Source organism: Triturus cristatus, chromosome 9, assembly GCF_964204655.1.
Source record: "Triturus cristatus chromosome 9, aTriCri1.1, whole genome shotgun sequence".
Lineage (NCBI taxonomy): Eukaryota > Metazoa > Chordata > Amphibia > Caudata > Salamandridae > Triturus > Triturus cristatus.
In genome coordinates, this window is record NC_140592.1 from 451,660,479 (window position 1) to 451,679,166 (window position 18,688).

The window sequence follows — 18,688 nt, forward strand, 5'->3', positions numbered from 1 at the left end:
ATCAGTGATGTCATTTGAGATGTCATCAGTGATGTCATGAGTGATGTCACTGACCATGTCATGAGTGATGTAATATGTGACGTCATCAGCAGTGCATTGCGGGCGCGCGAGTTATAGTTAGCTGAACTAACTATAACGGGGCAATTTCAATGGTTTTGTACAAGTGAAAAGTCCAGCTAACTATAACACCCCTGAAACCTATGGTTTTTTCAGTGAATTTCTGAGGTTTTTTAAATGCTAATTCCTAACTATAACGTGCCTGAAACCTATGGTTTTTTCTGTTAATTTCAAAGGTTTTTTAAATGCTAATTTCTAACTATGCCTACAGAGATAGGACATGTGAAGAAAGAAGAAAAAATGCACAGAAAGAAACAAAAGAAGTGCAGAAAGAAGCAACAGAAGTCCTCAAATACGAAGATAAGTGCAGGAAGAAGGATAACGTGCAGAAAGAACAAAAAGAAGAGCAGAAAGATGCCTTGTTGCAAAATCATCCTGTACCCTCAACTTTTTCAGACGGATACTGGTGGTAACTGAGTCTGACTAACCAGTCCTAGAGCCAGTGCTATGTTGAAAGACACTTAGAATACAGTGAAAACACCTACATACACTAGGGAACATTATGCGTTGGGGTCCCCCTGTGATTAGCCTTACCTCCTCTATAAGCCCCTAGTATATAATAGGGCATGGGGATTAAAACTACCTCTTAAAACAGGCCACAGGGCGTTTTTGCACACGTTAACTCAGGCCCCGTCCCCTCCTTTCACCATTGTGTAAACACGCCCTGTGTCCGTTTTTAGTTGGGAGATTAAGTTCATTTGAGTCCTGAGGGTCCCTAGGGTCCAACTAGCCCACTAGGTACCTCCAGTAAGTGCCACAGAGCTGCGTTGCAGAGAGGTGTAAAAAGTGGCACGGCCTGGACCACCTCTCTGCAATGCAGCTCAGTGGCGCTTACTGGAAGCACTTGGTGGGCTAGTTAGCCCCCAGGGGCCCTCAGTATTGAAGGGAAATTATATCCCCAATTTAAAACGTGCCATGGTGCGTGTTTGCACACGTCACCTCAGGCCCCGTCCCCTCCCTTCACCACTGTGTAAACGCGCCCTGTGGCTGTTCTAAGTTGAGAGATTAAGTCCCCTTGAATCCTAAGGGTCCCTAGGGTCACACTAGACCACTAGGTACCTCCAGTAAGTGCCACAGAGCTGCGTTGCAGAGAGGTGTAAAAAGGGGCTTGGCCTCAGAACACCTGTCTGCAGCGCAGCTCCCTGGCGCATACTGGAGATGCCTGTTGGGGGCGCGTTTGCAGAGTGCTGCATGGAGGGGGCATGGCCTCCGGCAAGATGCCAGTCTTTTATTTATTTTATTTTTTTAAGAAGGGGGGCTGTGTGGTTCCCCTTCTTATTCTAATTTATTGGCCCTGATGACCCCATCCCCCAGGGCCTGTCTCCTAATTATATTTTTTTGACCCCAATCCCCAGGGCCGGCCACTGTTTTTAATTATTTTTTAAAAATATATATTTATAGACACACCTAGGACATGCTGGACAAACCGTACGTACCTATCACCATGACGATTTGCGTGATATTCATTAAAAGGCGACTATGCATGCAATTAATCCACGTGGAATGTATTTACACCACTAGTGAAGCTCTGACATGTCAGATGCTCTACCGTGCCTAATCCCGGTAGACACCCTTGTCGTTTATTTATACAAACATGGGTAGCTATTGACGGGCACATTTAATACACATGCACACCAAGCCATTCAAAGGGGATTCGACAAAAATTCGACCAAAACTATGTAAGAAACCCCCCTCACGGTTAATAAAACACACATCCACTGCCGGATGTGTAATACTTTTTATTTTACTCTCTGGAAAGGGGACGAACATCACTTGCGAGTCACAGCGCGCTCCTGACAGAGCCCAATGCTGTGTTACACCCACCATTGCCTGCCGAGTGCCACACACCTCTGTATTGTATTCCACTAGCTAGTGCATATGCTATGACACTCTCTAGCCCATGTGCACTGGAACACCACCCCGTGAAAATGTCATGCCACACTTGTCTTCGCACGGGTTATATTGCCCCATCTAACGTGCCTTCCTCGATGCCTATGTTATAACGCACAGTGCTATGCCATACATATTACAATTTGGGATCCATATCTTTGTCACAGTGCATATGCAACGTTACACTCCCCAGCACATATTTTACAACTTTAGAGACTAGTTAGGTTACACAACACTGCCCTGTGCATATTACACTCCAAGGCGCATATCGCATAGCACGCGCTAGTGCCTGTGCTATCTCGCGCTCTCCAATGAATCTGTCATTGCGCACAATGTATTGCATATTATATTTCACGCCTGGTTCATCTTATATCACACTTTTTGGTGCATAGTTTATACCATACACTATATCTAGTTTTCATTTTCAATCGTGCTCTCAGGACTATGTTCTATATAACACTGTGTTCACCTACCCTTTTCACGGGCATTACATTTTGCGATAGGGGGTGGAGGGTCAGGGGGTGTTTTTGCCAAGTGAGCCCGGAGTCACAGTCACTAACGTCTTCTTCTTCCTGAATAAAAGTGAGATTATGCTGCATACTTGTTCATATTTTAAGTAGTTTGCACAGACAAAATGTTTTAAAAAAAATTAAGTTTCTAATACCCGCCTTCTCTGAACAGTTAGCTTGCTGCCCCATCCCCCTCCTCCCTATCCTCTGTTGTGTGAATCCATGGACTAGCCTCCTCCCTCCTGCCATGCATGGTCTGATGTGCTGCCACTGCCCTCAATTTAGTATGATGTACCAGTCCACTCCTCCTGCCCTCCATTGCCCAATTCTATGCCCCATCATTGACCTCCTGCTTAAACTCTGTGCTTAGCTTGCTGCCCCTATTCTCCTTCCCCCTGCCCTCCGATGTCTTTGTGCATGCCCCTGCTCCATCCTTTTTGCCCACCATGTCCCATGGACCTGCCACTCCTATCTACTCTGAGTGTTCTGTTGAGCTGCCACTCCCCTCCCACCTGCCTAGCATTGTCAGATGACTGTAACCTGTCCCTGCCACCTCCACCCTGCCTGTCCACATGCCATGCCTCTATCCTCTTGCTCCTGTCCTACATGGTCCATTGTACTGCCACACCCTTCTGCCCTCCCTGGTCTGTTGTGCTGCAACTGCTCCTCCAGCCTGCCCCGTGTGGTCTGTTGTGAGGCCCCTTCCCCTGAACTTTCTTGTCTGTGCACAGGTCCTGACCCTCCCTTCTATCCTCCATCGTCCTTTGTGCATGCCCCTGCACCCTCCTTCTTGCCCATCATAGCCATTGTGCTGCCACTAACCCTCCCACTTGCCATGCATGGTCTTCTGTGCTGCCATGGCCCCTCCCACCTTCCCTGTGTGGTCAGTTAGCTGCCCCTGACCCCCTCCCACCTTCCCTCCATGGTCTGTGTGTATGCCATCACAGTCTCACTGTTGCTCTTCATGTTGTGTCTTGCTTCTAGTGCCCATCCTGCCTGACCTCCATGGCTATCTTGCTGCTCCTGCCCTGCCCCCTTTCCCCCAGCCCTCTGTTTACATGTGCAGACCCCTACTCCCTCCCTCCTGGCTTGTCTGTTCCATTGTAATGCCCCTGATCCGTCCCTCCTGCCCTTTATGGTCTGTTATGCTGCAGCCTTCTCTCCTGTCTGTCCATTATGGTCAGCTAGCTACCATTGCCTCTTGCCCCTCTGTTCTCTGTTGTCCATGTGCATGGTCCTGTCCCCTCCCTCTTGCTTTCTATGGATTGTTGTGCTGCACTCCCGTCCTGCATGCCCTGTGTGGTGTATTGTGCTGCTGCAAACCCTGATGCCTGCCCTGCAGGGTCAGTTTGGTGCACCTCTCCATGTCTCTCCTGTCCTCTGTTATCCAAGTCCATGTCCCTATCCCATTTCCTTCCATGATCCAATGTACCATACTTGCGAACATTTTGAACTTGGTAAGAGGGAGATTTTGAAAAAAAACTGGGGTATTGATTTTCCCCTTTGAGTTACATTGAAAAAGAGGATATTGTAGACAGGAGACAGATCAAATAAAGCCCATTTGAGCTTAAAAACATTGGACGTTTCCTGGCTGAATCGGGTCTGTTGGCATGTATGGTTGTACTACCAGTGCCTCTTCCTTCTGCCCACAATGGTCTATTACATTGCCACAGCCTTGAAGGAGGGTAGATTTTGTATCACAGGGGGCCCCTGGCCCGTTCTGTCCACACCTGAAGTATGAGACCCTTGTCCTTGCCCTGCCAGCCGCATTTGTAGGCCGTATTAAATTGACCAGCGGGTCCTGTGTTGCTATATAATTATCCTGAGACATCCTTACCACTCAGCCAGCATAAAACCCCTGTGTAGGCCCTTCTGTTCAATATGTAGGCCTCTTTGTTAAATTGACCATAGCTCTGCAATTTTAGTGTATAGCAGTCTGAAGGCAGGTCTGCGAGGCCTTCTGCTCCAAACTAGTAGCCCCCACCCTACCCGAGTGCTCCGTGCTCGGTATCAAAGTTCAACATCCCCCTGAAGCTGTCGACATACAGTAGGCTGCATCCTGGACTGGTACTTGCTTCCTGGGCAGGTTTCCCGCTTTTAAGGAAGTGGCAACCGCAGAGCGTCAAGTTAGGAGAACTGAGGAGATTTTATACATGAATATATTGAATTCCTGTACAATACCCATTATTTTCTGCTTGCTCTATGGAACTTACGATAAGCGATTGGCCTGAGAGACTGACCTTTTCACCCAGTCCATTGCCAGCATTAAGTGGGTAAATGATGAAATGTCTGGTAAAATCTGCAGACGAAGCTTTTGGGTAGCATACGTAGGTAGATGTAGCGTGCAAAGGAGCCCACAAAATGATATAAAAAGGGAGCACCCACAGATATCGACGGACAACCTCGCCGTCTGTATGTAGGTTAACAGGCTGTGCAGGTTTTCCCCAAGAACTGGGAGCTCTTGTCTTCCTTTGCTTAAAATGTCTTGCTCTGCTTTGCTTGAAGTATCTTATTCTATTTTACCTATATGAAATGTCATGTTATGTTTAACCATTGTTCTCTTTACTTTTGCATTTAAAAGATGTTGTATTGTAATTGCAGGAATGCTTGCTCTAAGAGTAAATGTGAGTGTCCCTAGGTAACATTTTCCTTGGTGTAACTTGTTTCTCATGATGCATTTATAGATGTGTTTTCTCTCTCTCTCTCTGTCAGTCCATAAATTGAGATACAGAGAATATCATGACAGCTGTATGATTATCTGGATTCTGTATTTTGTACTTTATGTCTCTATTCTGCGGTTTCTTTGAAGTTGCATCTTCTCATTAAACTGCCATTGTATTCTGCCTCCAATTCCATGTCTCATATGTCTGTTTTCTTCATTTTTGGAGCAAGCGTTCCTAGGCACCCCGGCTCAAATTAAGGTGCCCCTTTTGTCCCTGACTCACTCTCCTGCTCAGTTCTGTGGTGGCTCCCGGGGCTCTGGGGACCGCCCCTAGCTTCCTTGACCCGTAATAGATCTTCCCTCCAACAGCCTCTCTTGCAAGTCCTGTATTGTTGGTTTGTTGCCCCTGACCCCTTTCCACTGCCCTCCATAGTCTGTTGTGCTTCCACGGCCCTTCCTGCCTGCTCAGTGTGGTTAAATTGTTGCCTTTGCACCCTCCTACCTGCCTTCAATTTTCAGAGTCCGTGCCCCTGGCCTCTGCCTCTCAACAGTATCCTAATGAACAACTAGATTGCTAACATTCTATATTTATTACAAAAGTGTGGAACGCCTGACATCATCTTGATGTAATCAAAACTGTAATACCTAGAGCATTCCTTTAGAAATTACATATATGAGAGGGTCTTATTGGCATCAAAATTATGGTTAGTGCTCTAAAAGACTAAAATAAGGACATATTTTCTGAGTTTTCAAATAGCGACAAAGCACTTTTAAATTATTTGTTATCTTTATGTTTTTTTATCTAGTTGACAACTTGATTAAATGTTGCACTTAGGGGAGAGGATGTGGTGTTACTTCCAGAACTGCAGACTTTGCAACTGGGGAACCAGGTTGAAGTTTCTGCTTCAGCTCGACATTCTGTGATTCTGGTCAAATCACTTAGTCTCCCCATGTCTACAACCAAAATGAATTTGTTCTTGTGTGATGTAACCAATGCTCATGTAAAGCACTCCAATACCTGACAAGTCTGCACTATATAACACTGCAAAAACACAAAATAATAAGTGTTTTGCACACTTCTGTCATTGGGCTATATTTGGGCTATATCTGGGTGATTTTGGGCTACATTTGGGCTCTTTTGTCTCCGGTGGCCATCTTGGGAGATTTATTTGTTATGAAGTTTCCTAATTTCCTCATGTACTGCAGTCTCCTCAGTCGGAAATGCTTTCAGTTTTTTACTTTGATTCCATCATGAAGGTATTCAGATATGTCACACATTTGCCATAAATTCTGAATGTTAGCACTCTAGTTGCTCATTAGATCACTGTAGTAAAACTACTGTTCACCATGGAAGTCTGCTCCTGGTATTAAAAGTGCATGTTTCAGTCTGCATGTCAGAATTTTTTAATGAAATAGAAGAGGATTTGAGAAGTCACTCAAAATGTGCCCTCATTTTCTTTCTTCAGCATTAATCATAATTTCTATGGCAAAATGAACCCCCTCATTGTGTTCCTTTTTAAATTAAATGTTTTAAGTGTTACCAGTTTATTCCAATCAAGATGGCTTCAGGTGTGCCATACTTTTGTCATAATGAAGACAGTAAGTGCTCTAGTTGTTTTTAAGAACATTCTTGGACATTCTGTCATTGGGCTATACTTGGGCTACATCTGGGTGATATTTGGGCTACATTTGGGCTCTTTTGTCTCTGGTGGCCATCTTGGGAGACTTATTTGTTATGAAGTTTCCTAATTTCCTCATTTACTGCAGTCTCCTCAGTAGGAAATACTTTCAGTTTTTTACTTTGATTCCATCAAGAAGGCATTCAAATGTGTCACACATTTGCCATAAAATCAGAATGTTAGCACTCTTTTTGCTCATTAGATCACTGTAGTAAAGCTACTGCTCACCAGGGAAAACTGCTGCTGGTATTGAAAGTGCATGTTTCAGTCTGCATGTCAGAATTTTTTAATGAAATAGAAGAGGATTTGAGAAGTCACTCAAAATGTGCCCTAATTTTTCTTTCTGCAGCACTAATCATACTTTTTATGGAAAAATGAACCCCCTCATTTTGTTCCTTTTTAAATTAAATGTTTTAAGAGTTACCACTTTAATCCAAGCAAGATGGCTTCAGGTGTGCCATACATTTATCATAAGTAGGACGGTTAGCGCTCTAGTAGTTCTTTGGAACACTCTGGAAAGCTGCAGTAGAACACAAAGGAATCAACTGACAGTCTCTGCCCTTGTTGGATGTACATGTTTTACTGAGAATGTCAGACTTCATTCTCACATGACTGAGAAAGATAATGTGAATTTACAGAAAATAAGCTCTCAGTTTAGCTTATAGATCACCTTCCAAACCTCTGTGGTAAAAGCATGAGAAAATATTTTTCTCTCAATCATGATATCCCAGCAGAAGGCTTTTTCACATGGTGAAATCACCTTAGAACATACCACAGTTCCTAAAATGAGTATGGTACCATCAACAAATGATTTATAATGTAACTAAAGTCTTAAAACCTTCTATTAACTGCAATGCTTTTTAATGAGGTGCTATCATGTATATTGGTCCCAAGATGGCTGCCAACACTTCTTGGATGAAGTGCTGACAGCCAATCAGATCTCAGGATGAGATGTGTGGTTAGGCTCCGCCCACATATATATATTGATTTAAATGCTATTTTCTCAGGAACTACTGAACAGATTTACACCAGACCTACAAAAGGCACTTCCTTGTCCTGAGGACTACCTCTCTGCCAAATTTCAAGTAACTCTGTTCAGCCGTTCGGGCTGTAGCTGTGTCTAAAGGTCCTATGGAAAAATGCATGGGAAAAACGCGTTTTGGGACCCCCCTTTTTTCTCAGCCCCCGCTTGACGAATCCCCCCGAGACTTTCAGGGTAGGAGCGGAGCGTAGCGCCCCACCTATTTTGAAAATTTCGCGAGGATTCATCGACCGGCGCCAAAGTTATTCCAAATAGAATGTTGCGGATTTCCTATGGAAACAGGGTCCTAACTATAACTATCTACTGGCGACCGCCAGTAGATAATATATATATATATATAATTCAAAAGATGCTCCCAAGCTTCAAAGACGCGACTCCCTGGAGGAAAAGTTCAACAGAACCTTTATTACACAAACTGGCACACCCTTTCCCAATTCAATAGCCAATCCAGGAGCATCTTTGAATGATATATATATATTATAGTTACAACCTATTTTCCATAGGAAATCTCAAAATTCTATTTTGAATAACTTTGCCGCCGGTTGACGAATCCTCGCGAAATTTTCAAAACAAATGGGGCGCTCCGTTCAGCTCCTACCCTGAAAGTCTCGGGGTGATTCGTCAAGCGGGGGCCGAGAAAAAGGGGGGGTCCCAAAACGCATTTTCCCCATGCATTTTTCCATAGGACCTTTAGTCGCAGCTACAGCCCGAACGGCTGAACAGAATTACGTGAAATTTGGCAGAGAGGTAGCCATAAGGTCAATGAAGTGCCTTTTGAAGGTCTCGTGTAAATCTGTTCAGTATTACCTGAGAAAATAGCATTTAAAACCATATCAATATCTATACGCGTGCACCGTGCGCGCACTGTGCGCGCATCCTTACGTGCGTGAGCGCAATTCTGATTGGTTGTTAGATGTCGGTAAACATTCGAATCGGTCGAAACCAGGAAGTGCGGGCCACCATTTTGTCTCTCGCAGTCTGAGGGGGTGAAAAACAAAGGTGGAGAACGTGAAAAGGGGGCATGGTGGACAGTTCCTGACCCCCTAGCCTTTGTCAGGGGGTCCCAGAAAGGACCCCCAAGGGCAAAAAAAAGATTTTGGTTTTTTTTCAAAAAATCGCGGAGTGCGCGCACCCTGCGCGCACGATGAAAAAATGGTCAAAATTCCGCGAAGTTCGCGAAGTGCGCGCATGGTGCACGCAAGCTGAAGATTCCATTAAAAAAAAATACATACATAAATTAGCATTTAAAAAACCTTTGAAATTCACTGAAAAAACCATAGGTTTCACACACGTTATAGTTACGAATTAGCATTTAAAAAACCTTGCAAATTCACTTAAAAAACCATAGGTTTCACACATGTTATAGTTACCTGGACATTTCACTCGTAAAAAACCAATGAAATTCCCCCGTTATAGTTAGTGCAGGCAACTATAACTCACGCGACCGCAATCCTCTGCTGATGATGTCAGATATTACATCACTGATGACATATGTGTCTTTCTGAAAAATAAATATTTGTAATATATGTATAGCTAAAGATTAATGGAAGAAGACATGGGTAAATAAGTGTCTAAATAGAGTGATGTAATATCTGACGTCATCAGCAGAGGATTGCGGTCGCGTGAGTAATAGTTGCCTGCACTAACTATAACGGGGAAATTTCATTGTTTTTTTACGAGTGAAATGTCCAGGTAACTATAACATGTGTGAAACCTATGGTTTTTTAAGTGATATATATATATATATATATATATTCACTGAAAAACCATACGTTTCAGGGGCGTTATAGTTAGCTGGACTTTTCACTCGTACACAACCATTGAAATTCCCCCGTTATAGTTAGTTCAGCTAACTATAACTCGCGCGCCCGCAATGCACTGCTGATGACGTCACATATTACATCACTCATGACATGGTCAGTGACATCACTCATGACATCACTCATGACATCTCAAATAACATCACTGATGACATCATCCAGTGAATGTATATTTTTCTGAAAATTACATATGTTTTATATATGTATATCTCAAGGTTGATGGAAGAATAAATGGGTATATAAGTGTCTAAATGGATGATTTGTTTTTGAAACATTGATTGTATAACTGACTGATTAAGTGTATCTTAATGAATACATGGCTTAGTGAGTAATGTTTAAATATGTAAATATCTGTATCAGTCTCTCACTTTGTGTATAAGTGGCTGCATGGGTTGGTGAGTGTCTATATAGGTTATTAGTTGGTCTGTATGGTTCGGTGGGGGGTATTACGTAGTGCATAGGTGCATGAATGAGTGACTCACTGTTTGTATGTGTTGAAGACAGCATGTGTGCAGGACTGTATGGGTGGATGAGTGTGTGCATGGGTGTGTTAGTGAGTGAATGCCTGTCTCAATAGTGTCTTTATGAGTAACTACATATGTTTTAAACTAGTATATGTGACTATTGGTGTATATAAGTGAGTATATGTGAGAGTGAGAGATTGAAAGAGTTCCTGTATGAATAAGTATGTGTTTCTATAAGTGATTGTTTAAAAGACTAAGTATGTGTAAGTTTCTGTAGTAGTAAGTGTGGTGGTGTGTGTATAACTGTATATGCAAGTAAATGGATGTTTGATTCTTTATTAGCATGAGTGACTATGTGTGTGAGTAACTCTATGGATGAGTGGCGTTGTGTAACAGGATGTATAGGTGTATGAGTACATATGATGAGTGAGTACATGTATGAGTGACTGTATAGGACTGTTGGTGAATGAGTGGATGTGTATGTGGATCTTAGAAGTACTGAATAGGTTGTTGTAACTGGTATTGGTATGTCCATTGTTTTGAAAATTTTAGTTTCTATTTTTGAATGTGTGTATCAAAGGTTATATTAGGGGGATAGGAGGTCTGCCACTCTATCACAAGGATAATATCATCAGTGATGTCATCAGTGATGTCATTTGATATGTCATCAGTGATGTCATGAGTGATGTCACTGACCATGTCATGAGTGATGTAATATGTGACGTCATCAGCAGTGCATGTGGGCGCGCGAGTTATAGTTAGCTGAACTAACTATAAAGGGGGAATTTCAATGGTTTTGTACGAGTGAAAAGTCCAGCCCTATGGCGCTAACTTAAAACGCGCCATAGGGCGTGTTTGCACACGTCAGCTCAGGCCCAGTCCCCTCCCTTCCCCCCTGTGTAATCACACCCTGTGGCCGTTTTTTAAGTTGGGAGATTAAGTCCCCTTGAATCCTGAGGGTCCCTAGGGGCAAAATAGCCCACTAGGTACGTCCAGTAAGCGCCATTGCAGAGAGGTGTAAAAAGGGGCACGGCCTGCTCCACCTCTCTGCAACGTAGAGCAGTGGTGATTACTGGAAGCACCTGGTGGGCTAGTTGGCCCCCAGGGTCCCTCAGGATTGAAAGGGGATTATTTCCCCAACTTAAACTGTGGCCGTTCTAAATTGAGAGATTAAGTCCCCTTGAATCCTAAGGGTCCCTAGGGTCAAACTAGCCCACTAGGTACCTCCAGTAATCGCCACACAGCTGCGTTGCATAGAGGTGTAAAAAGGGGCATGGCCTCAGAACACCTGTCTGCAACGCAGCTCCCTGGCGCATACTGGAGATACCTGTTGGGCTAGTTAGCCCTCAGGGACCCTCAGTATTGAAGGGGAATTAATTCCCCAACTTACAACTGGCCAGGGGGCGCGTTTGCAGAGTGCTGCAAGGAGGGGGCGTGGCCTCCGGCGCGATGCCAGTTTTTTATTTATTTTATTTTTTAAGAAGGAGGGCTGTGTGCCCCCCCTTCTTTTTCTAATTTATTGGCCCTGGGTACCCCATCCCCCAGGGCCTGCACCCTAATTTTTTTTGTTGAAAAAAATAAATTTGGCCCTCCCAAGGCTTTAATCGGCCCCGGGGAACCCAACCCCCGGGTCATGGCCTTTTTAAAAAAAAAAAATTCTTTAGGAGTGGGGCTGCGTTGCCCCCCTCCTCAGGCCACTTATGGCCCCGGGGACCCCAACCCCCGGGGCCGGCCTTTGATTTTTTATTAATATTTTTTAAATATATTTATAGAAACACCTAGAACATGCTGGACAAACCGTATGTACCTATCACCATGACGATTTGCGTGATATTCATTAAAAGGCGACTATGCATACAATGAATCCACGTGGAATTTACACCGCTAGTGAAGCTCTGACGTATCTGACGCCCTACCGTGCCTAATCCCGGCGCCCCCGCCGGTGGGTACTCTCCAAGTAGACACCCTTGTCGTTTATTTATACAAACATGGATAGATATTGACGGGCACATTTAATACACACGCACACCAAGCCATTCAAAGGGGATTCGACAAAAATTCAACCAAACTATGCAAGAAACACCCCTCACGTTAATAAAACACACATCCATCGCTGGATGTGTAATACTTTTTATTTTACTCTCTGGAAAGGAGACGAACCTCACTTGAGAGTCACAGCGTGCTCCTAGCTGAGCCCAATGCTGTGTTACACCCACCAGTGCCTGCCGAGTGCCACACACCGCTGTGTTGTATTCCACCAGCTAGTGCGTATGCTATGACACTCTCTAGCCCATGTGCACTGTAACACCACCCCGTGAATATGTCATGCCACACTTGCCTTTGCACGGGTTATATTGCCCCATCTAACGTGCCTTCCTCAATGCCTATGTTATAACGCACAGCGCTATGCCATACATATTACAATCTGGGATCCATATCTTTGGCACAGTGCATATGCAACGTTACACTCCCCAGCACATATTTTATGTTACACCTTTAGAGACTAGTTAGGTTACACAGCACTGCCCTGTGCATATTACACTCCAAGACGCATATCGCATAGCACGCGCTAGTGCCTGTGCTATCTCGCGCTCTCCAATGAATCTGCCATTGCGCACAATGTATTGCATATTATATTTCATGCCCGGTTCATCTTATATCACACTTTTTGGTGCATAGTTTATACCATACACTATATCTAGTTTTAATTTTCAATTGTGCTCTCAGAACTATGTTCTATATAACACTGCATCCACCTACCCTTTTCACGGGCATTACATTTTGCGATGGGGGTGGAGGGTCAGGGGGTGTTTCTGCCAAGTGAGCCCGGAGTCACAGTCACAAACGTTCTCTTCTTCCCGAATACAGGTGAGATTATGCTGCATACTTGTTCATTTTTTAAGTAGTTCGCACAGAAACACATTTTAAAAACAATAAAGTTCCTAATACCCACCTTCTCTGAACAGTTAGCTTGCTGCCCCATCCACCTCCTCCCTATCCTCTGTTGTCTGAATCCATGGACTAGCCTCCTGTCATGCATTGTCTGATTTGCTGCCACAGCCCTCCATTTAGCATGATGTACCAGTCCACTCCTCCTGCCCTCCATTACCCAATTCTATGGCCCATCATTGACCTCCTGCTTAGCCTCTGTGCTTAGCTTGCTGCCTCTATTCTCCTTACCCCTGCCCTCTGATGTCTTTGTGCATGCCCCTGCTCCATTCTTTTTGCCTACCATGTTCCATGGACCTGCCACTCCTATCTACTCTGAGTGTTCTGTTGAGCTGCCACTCCCCTCCCACCTGCCTATCATTGTCAGATGACTGTAACCTGTCCCTGCCACCTCCACCCGGCCTATCCACATGCCATGCCCCGATCCCCGTCCTCCTGTCCTCCATGGTCCATTTTACTGCCACACCCTTCTGCCCTCCCTGGTCTGTTGTGCTGCAACTGCTCCTCCTGCCTGCCCCGCGCGGCCTTTTGTGAGGCCCCTGAACTCTCTTGTCTGTGCCCAGGTCCTGACCCTCCCTTCTATCCTCCATGGTCCTTTGTGCATGCCCCTGCACCCTCCTTCTTGCCCATCATAGCCATTGTGCTGCCACTAACCCTCCCACTTGCCATGCATGGTCTTCTGTGCTGCCATGGCCCCTCCCACCTTCCCTGTGTGGTCAGCTAGCTGCCCCTGACCCCCTCCCACCTTCCCTCCATGGTCTGTGTGTATGCCATCATAGTCTCATTGTTGCTCTCCATGGTGTGTCTTGTTTGTAGTGCCCATCCTGCCTGACCTCCATGGTCATCTTGCTGCTCCTGCCCTGCCCCCTTGCCCCCAGCCCTCTGTTTCCATGTGAAGACCCCTATTCCCTCCCTCCTGGCTTGTCTGTTCCATTGAAATGCCCCTGATCCGTCCCTCCTGCCCTTTATGGTCTGTTATGCTGCAGCTTTCTCTCCTGTCTGTCCATTATGGTCAGCTAGCTACCATTGCCTCTTTCCCCTCTGTTCTCTGTTGTCCATGTGCATGGTCCGGTCCCCTCCCTATTGCTTTCTATGGATTGTTGTGCTGCACTCCCGTCCCGCATGCGCTGTTTGGTGTGTTGTGCTGCTGCAAACCCTGATGCCTGCCCTGTAGGGTCAGTTTGGTGCACCTCTCCATGTTACTCCTGTCCTCTGTTATCCGAGTCCATGTCCCTACCCCAATTCCTCTTGCCTACCATGATCCAATGTACCATACTTGCGAACATTTTGAACTTGGTAAGAGGGAGATTTTGAATTAAAACTGGGGTATTGATTTTTCCCTTTGAGTTACATTGAAAAAGAGGAGATTGTAAACAGGAGACAGATCAAATAAAGCCCATTTGACCTTAAAAACATTGGACGTTTCCTGGCTGAATCGGGTCTGTTGTCATGTATGGTTGTGCTCCCACTGCCTCTTCCTTCTGTCCACAATGGTCTATTATATTGCCACAGCCTCTCTTGCCAGTCCTGTATTGTTGGCTTGTTGCCCCTGCCCCCCTTTCCACTGCCCTCCATAGTCTGTTGTGCTGCCACTGCCCTTCCTGCCTGCCCAGTGTGGTCAAATTGTTGCCTCTGCACTCTCCTACCTGCCTTCAATTTTCAGAGTCCGTGCCCCTGGCCTCTGCCTCTCAACAGTATCCCAATGAACAACTAGATTACTAACATTCTATATTTATTACAAAAGTGTGGAATGCCTGACGTCATCTTGATGTAATCAAAACTGTAATACCTAGAGAATTTCCTTTAGAAATTACATATATGAGAGGGTCTTATTTGCATCAAAATTATGGTTAGTGCTCTAAAAAACTGAAATGAGGACATATTTTCAGAGTTTTCAAATAGCGATAACTTGATTAAATGTTGCACCTAGGGGAGAGGATGTGTGTTAGACGGCGACCTCAGAGGAGCCTGGAAGGGGTCCTGACTACCCTGAGTCCCACCCTCAAGGTATCGTAGCCGGGCACTGGCGGGATACTCCCCAGGGGGAGGAATCTCGTATCTAGGATCGTACTTCTGGCACCACACGACACAGAGTGACCACACCGGGTATTCTGAGAAAACAATCTTTATCAAGTAGGTTATCACTGCAAATATGTACAAGGTGAGCACGGGCTCAAGAGTCTCGGAAGGGGTAGGGGGTAGCGGGACAGTCTCTGGTAAAGGTTCAAGCAGGGACGTATCCGGCGCACAGCTCACAATCCTCGAGCTGGGGGATACGATGTTGTAGTCGGGGTCCGGCGGGACCGTGAGAGTCTGTTGGAGCCGCGAGTCACTCAGCGGGCTCAGGTACAGGGTCGGAGGTCTTACGATCTTCAAGGAGCCGCGAGTCACTCAGCAGGCTCAGGCACAAGTTCGGAGGTCTTACGATTTTCAGGGAGCCGCGAGTCACTCAGCAGGGCTCAGGTACAAGTTCGGAGGTCTTACGATCTTCAGGGAGCCGCGAGTCACTCAGCAGGGCTCAGGTACAAGTTCGGAGGTCTTACGATCTTCAGGGAGCCGCGAGTCACTCAGCAGGGCTCAGGTGGGTCCAAGTTCCAGGAGCCGCGACCACGTCGGCAGGCTCTCGTTGTTCCAGCGTCGAATCTGCCGGACAGACCCAGAGCACCCCTTGTTATAGGTCGACCCCTCTTTGATGTCCGGAGTCTGTGTAGGCAGGGGTCTTGTCACCTGGGGGTCGCTTGTCGGGATTTCCTGCTATTGTCTTTTGATCCTTTCAGGGCCGGGTCGGGAGGAGTCCCAGACACCCAGCAGGCATGGAGCCAGCCCTCAGGGAGGCCGGAGGGCCGATCGAAACCCATCGTCCCGGGGGAGTTCAGAGGTGCGATAGAAACTGCTCCTCCCTCTCTCATCCCCTGGAAGCGTGATGTCCTCCAGCCGGAGTGGCGCCTCTAGGCCCGGGTCGCGCTGGGGCTGGGCGGCCATCTTGGTGCATGAAGTGGGCACGCGGGCCCGGGGTGGCCGAAAGGAGAGAGGCCAGGGACGGGGATGTCCGGGTCGGTGCGTGTGTCCTGGTGGGGAGGTTCGGCTGGGCCGTGTGCTTGGGCTGTAGGTACCAGGTTTCGGTGGTGCGGGGGCACGGAGGGCCATTCTACGAGGCCGGGTCCAACACGCGTCCCCCCCAGCTGAAAGCCGGAGAGAACTGCCCATCAGCTTGGGGGGTTCTCTTCGCTGAGGCGGAAGAACGGGGAGAGGCCGTCAGCATTGGCGTGGTCCGTACCAGGGCGGTGTTCCACGGTGAAATCCATCCCCTGGAGGGAGATTGACCACCGTAGTAGCTTGGGGTTTTCTCCTCGCATCTGCATGAGCCATCGCAAGGGCCGATGGTCAGTTTGGACTCTGAAATGGGTGCCGAACAGGTAGGGTCGTAGCTTTTTGAGTGCCCAGACCACGGCAAAGGCTTCGCGCTCTATGGTGCTCTATCTCTGTTCTCGGGGCAACAGCCGCCGACTGAGGAAGGCGACGGGCTGGTCTAGGCCTTGGTCATTTACTTGGGACAGGACGGCCCCAATGCCATGCTCGGAGGCATCGGTCTGGACTATGAACTCCTTGGCGTAGTCAGGAGCCTGGAGGACGGGGGCAGTACACATGGCCTTTTTTAGAGCATCGAAAGCTTCCTGGCAGGCAGCCGTCCACTGCACTTTCTTTGGCTGTCTTTTAGACGTGAGTTCTGTGAGAGGGCCGACAAGGCTGCCATACCCCCGAATGAATCTTCGGTAGTAGCCCGTGAGTCCCAGAAAGGCTCGGACCTCCGTCTGGGTGATGGGTGGTTCCCAGGCCAGGATGGCGTCGATCTTTGGCTGTAGAGGGGCGACCTGGCCACTCCCGACCTGGTGCCCCAAGTAGACCACGGATCCTTGCCCGATCTGGCACTTGCTGGCTTTTACTGTGAGGCCTGCCTGGCGCAGGGCGGTTAGCACCCTCCGGAGGTGCTGGAGGTGCTCACTCCACTCTGAACTGAATACAGCGATGTCGTCCAGATATGCCGCGCTGAACTGTTCTAGCCCGGCCAGGACCCTATTCACCAGTCGCTGGAAAGTGGCCGGGGCATTTTTCATCCCGAAGGGCATTACGCGGAAGCGGTAGTGCCCATCGGGGGTGGAGAAAGCGGACCGCTCCTTGGCCCCTTCGGTGAGCGCAATCTGCCAGTATCCGCAGGTGAGGTCGAATGTGCTGAGGAACCGGGCTGCCCCTAGTCGGTCAATGAGTTCGTCGGCTCGTGGAATGGGGTGGGCATCGGCTCGGGTAACGTCATTGAGCCCCCGGTAGTCCACGCAGAATCGGAGCTCGGGGGCGACACCGGGGGCCGCTGCCTTCGGGACCAGGACCACGGGGCTGGCCCAGGGACTGTCAGAGGGCTCGATCACCCCCAGGGTCAACATCTTCGAGACTTCCGCTTGAATGCAGGACCGGACCCGGTCAGGAACCCGGTAGGCTCGGTGTCTCACCGGCGGGCTGTCCCCGGTGTCCACGTCATGAACACACCAGTTGGTGACCCGGGGGGTCAGGGAGAAGAGGTCGGAAAATTGTCTTAGGAGCTGGCGGCAGTCCGCTTGTTGCTGGGCAGTGAGGGCTGGGGAGAGGTTCACTCCTTCCACGGAGCCATCCTGTTCCTTGACACACAGGAGGTCCGGGAGGGGATCCGACTCATCTTCGGCCCCGTCATCGGTGGCCAGCAGGAGGCTCAGTTCTGTCCGCTGGAAGTGAGGCTTGAGGCGGTTCACGTGCAGGACCCGGAAGGGATCCCGAGGTGACTGGACGTCCACCAAGTATGTGACTTCGCTCTTCCACTCAACCACTTTGTAGGGCCCAGTCCATCGGTCCTGGAGGGCGCCAGGTTTCACGGGGGCCATGACCCACACCTGCTGGCCCGGCTGGAACTCGACCAGAGTGGCATTCTGGTCGTACCAGCGCTTCATCTCCTCTTGACTTGCCTCCAGGTTGGCCTCGGCCAGTTCTCGGAACTTCATGGTCTGGTTTCGGCGGGCCAGGACGTATTGGAACACATCTCGGGGGGTGGTCTGGGGTGCTGCCTCCCACCCTTCCTTAACCAAACTGAGGGGACCTCGGACGGGGTGTCCATAGAGTAATTCAAACGGGCTGAACCCTAAGGACTTCTGGGGGACCTCCCGGTAAGCGAACAAGAGGCAGGGGAGCAGGACGTCCCACTTACGCCGGAGGGGCTCTTCTAGGCCTGCGATCATCCCTTTCAAAGTCCTATTAAACCTTTCTACTAGGCCGTTCCCTTGGGGATGGTACGGGGTGGTGAACTTATAGGACACCCCACATTGTTGCCACAGGGACGTCATATACTTCGAGATAAAATTAGTGCCGCGATCGCTCACGACCTCGCGGGGAAAACCCACCCTGGAAAAGATCCCCATCAGGGCCCGGCCCACCACGGGGGCCGTAATGGTGCGTAGGGGAATAGCCTCAGGATAGCGGGTGGCGTGGTCCACGAGGACCAAGATGAAACGGTGGCCTTGGGAGGTGGGGGGG